The sequence below is a fragment of the Vicia villosa genome, linkage group LG6 (assembly GCF_029867415.1).
Source record: "Vicia villosa cultivar HV-30 ecotype Madison, WI linkage group LG6, Vvil1.0, whole genome shotgun sequence".
Lineage (NCBI taxonomy): Eukaryota > Viridiplantae > Streptophyta > Magnoliopsida > Fabales > Fabaceae > Vicia > Vicia villosa.
Window position 1 is genome coordinate 12,154,209 of NC_081185.1, and position 3,687 is coordinate 12,157,895.

The window sequence follows — 3,687 nt, forward strand, 5'->3', positions numbered from 1 at the left end:
CTTGTTTGTCAAATTTCACGACAAACAAATTGGCACGCCTAGTGGGACCCTTGTGTTAAAGTGTAAATTTTAGTTCTTTTATTAGCTTGCACTCAAAGTTCTATGTTCTTAAAAATTCTGAGTCTTAGTGTGCATGAGTTTATGGAGTGGTAGAACAAAGAGAAAATATACTAGAATGATGAATCCAAAAAATAAAAACAATGGAGAACGACTATTTAATACAACAGGGGAAGGCACAATCTCTGGGAATTCGACTGAAGCAATCGCTTCCACTTCTAGTATGGCGGTTATACCGTCGACGGCACAAAGCGGGACAATATTATCCCCAACAACAACACATGATCATCCTATAACTCTTAGCCCAGCAGTGGCCACTGATTTTGGACCCTTTTTGTCTAGTTTCACGATGCCCTTGAATGGTCGTGAACAACCTTATGGTATGCCAACATCGTTTATGGCAGGTTTGCATACAAATACATCTACATTTGCTAACGACGTGATAACTACCCATTCTCCATTACAAGAGTCATGATCAACCGTAAGCAATTTTGATCGAAACAGCCCACCCATAGGCATGAGATTCTCGTCCCAAGCCATACCAACGCTCACCACAAATTCTGTGATGACATTAAGGCAACAAATGTATGAGAGTAACCACGATATGGTTAATTTTCCAACCCAACAAATGGGTACCATAATTAATCCGTTGATTCAAAATTTGACTCAAAGTTATCAATAATTAGCAACTCAAATGACAAGGATCACTGGTTTCTTTGGTGCCCCTGACACACAAGTTCGACCTAACGTACAAATCCCAATAACTAGACCAAATGAAAATGAGGGAGTCTCCCTTCAAGAGAACACGGTTAACCACGACTAACAATTTGCGCCCCTTGATGTCGAACAACCAAGACCTAGGGAAGTTGAAAGACCACTAGTTTTCATAGTCAATCGACACCAAAATGCTGACCAAGTGGTCCATCAAATGAGACAGGTAGATTTGGTAGGAGAAAATAACCTCGCAACCATGGTCGAAAGGTTAATGGCGCGAAATAGCGTAAACATTGGCCTGCATAGGCCAATTTACGTATCTCCATTGGTGGAAGACGTATTACCAACAAAAATTCAAGGGGTTGGAAAGTCCCAAAATTCACCAAATTTACTGGTGGTACTAGATAGTCCACAATCGAACATGTAGCACAATTTTTGACTAAGACAGGGGATATTGCAAACAATGAGCACATGAGGCTAAGATATTTTCCCAGTTCTCTCACAAAGCCAACACTTGGATCCTATTATTCAAGTTTTAAGTTAAAAGTCAAAATTGGGAACAAAGGACATGTGATGCAAAATAAGACCAGAAGCCACAAGCCCATCCTTTGACTTTTTTATGAGTGCTAAATATGCAAATGACTAGATATAACACAATTAACTCTTGGACTCCATTATATCTGATATCTATCCAAGTGTTCAAATGAAATGGAAATAGTATAGAATTTATAAGTAAAGAGACAAAATGTAAAAAAATCAACTCCTTGACAAATTACATCTGAATCTTAATCATAAAAGTAGTGATGTTTTCCTAAAACTACAGATAAAATCAAATGCTCCTGATTTTCATTCATCCGGACCTCTGAGAAATGCCATGAAATGCTATGCTGATGCTAATAAAAATAGGGTATATTTTAGGGTATGACATATTTATTGGATCCTCATGCAAGAATCCTTATTCTTTAAGATGGCGGCAAAGCCAAAACCTGTTTGATGAATATTTTAAGACAACTCACACAAAAACAAAATAATAATAAATAAGGGCATTCAATCAAGTTCTTGGGAGATTAAAATAGAAAGGAAGCCCTCGAGAGAAATGTTCATCATTACATTAAAAAAATGCCCCTAGGGCATAGTCGAATAAGCCACCCAAGGCCTAGTCTACTATCTACTCAATACTAAGAAATTGCCCAAACTGTCCATTTTACCCTTATAGAAAAATTTCTTTACCCTTACAAAAGGTTATTCAAGTAATTAACAAAATAAAAAATAGAAGATGCCAAATGATGTGTTCTCATTGGCCAATTTTATCAATTGTTGTACTTGCATAAAAATTTTCATCTGTCACAACAACATTTCATTCTCTCTCTTCCCTTTTCTCTCGTCTCCCATCTCTTGTCCATTAAACCCTAGCTTTCGTCGGCCCTTTTTCCGGCCACCACCACCTTAAATGAAAATAATAAGCCCATTTTCGTATTCCTCCTCTCACGGGTGTCACAATGAACCGGTTGGATTTTTATTTCGAGCGATCTCGCCGTCGACCGCCGCCTCTCCTTCTCCGACAATCACTACTCATCATCGCCGTCGTCATCACCATCACCACAACTGTTTAAGATTTTCATATTTTAATTTTTAAAATTCATCGTTTATTAGTTTGCAGTGCATTGAAGAACACAAAAAAGGAAGACGAGATCTACAAAAAGGAAGAGGAGAAATCCAGAAAGGTATCTCTCATATTGGTTTCAATTTCTGAAAATTTATCTTTTATATGAAATGTTAATGTTATTGGCATCTGCTTCCAAGTTTTCATCTGTTTCAGAAAAACAAATTGTTTACCGTACAATGGCATATGTTGTTGAATCAGGATGGGATTTCAGCACAAGATGGATGAGGTGATGAAAATAACATTTTCACTTTTTTTCTTCATGTTTTCATGTAAAAAAAATCAAAGATCTTTTCCTTATCCTTCATGTTTTCATGTAAATATTTCCTCAGATATGTAGATTAAAAGCCTTTATAGGCTATTAAATTTTGCAAACTATTAGTTTGGATTGTTTTCTTTCCAGCTCAAGCATTCATCCATTGTTGCTAATACATGGTAGAAGATGATACAAATTGATTACATGTTGTCTCTTCATTGCCTTTCATTTGGTAACCATATATATTTTGAATGTTAATAATTAAGCTTTATGGGTGTGTCTTTCTTCTCCGTTTGCACAGTATAATAGGAAAATATGACTCACCTCACTTTTATTTCAGGTTTCACCTTTGCTGAATTTGAAAGTGGTGTCTATATTCTTTTTTCATTAACCCTTTATTCTGAAAGAATTTCAGAGATCTATATTGAAACCAAAAAGTATTCAGAAGTCTTTGAACTTAGTATGCAATAAGGTATACTACTAGCACATAAAACAAATTTTGAATAATTGTGTATAAAATTCTCAGTACTTCAACTGAGTTATTTCACATTGCCTGCAATATAATCTTTATGCAATAGTTATAGTAGATTTGGAGTTAAGGAAGTTGATATCTTATTACAAGTATGCTTTTTTGGTAATATACTGCTTCCATATTATAATAATATTCATATTTGTACCCCTATCATTATCTACTATGTTGATTAATGCAGTTACTAGAGTTTTTAATGGTTTTAGTATTTGCAATGACATTTAATTTGTACAGATGTGCATATATGACACTCAGTTTCATCTCTATTTGATATAAGGCTTCTTCACATAAATCAAAAACCGTCATTCTTGCTTATAAGGTTGGTCTCAGACCAAAACCTTCATTCTGTTTATTCTGCCATGTTCTATGCACCAGAAGTCCTTTTATTTATCTAATTAGTCGGTGATTCTAATTAGATCATTTTGTGTTGTTTGTTAATCATGTAATGGCCAGGAGCATATTCATATC

At 35.3% G+C, this 3,687-nt stretch overlaps 1 long non-coding RNA gene across 1 annotated transcript; it reads left to right on the forward strand.

Moving 5' to 3' along the window:
- Positions 1-2,624: 2,624 nt before the first annotated feature.
- LOC131611233 (uncharacterized) lies at positions 2,625-3,364 on the forward strand. Its single transcript, XR_009286800.1, has 3 exons — positions 2,625-2,663; positions 2,838-2,922; positions 3,031-3,364. It is a non-coding gene; the product is annotated as an uncharacterized LOC131611233 (long non-coding RNA).
- The last annotated feature ends 323 nt before the right edge of the window (positions 3,365-3,687 follow it).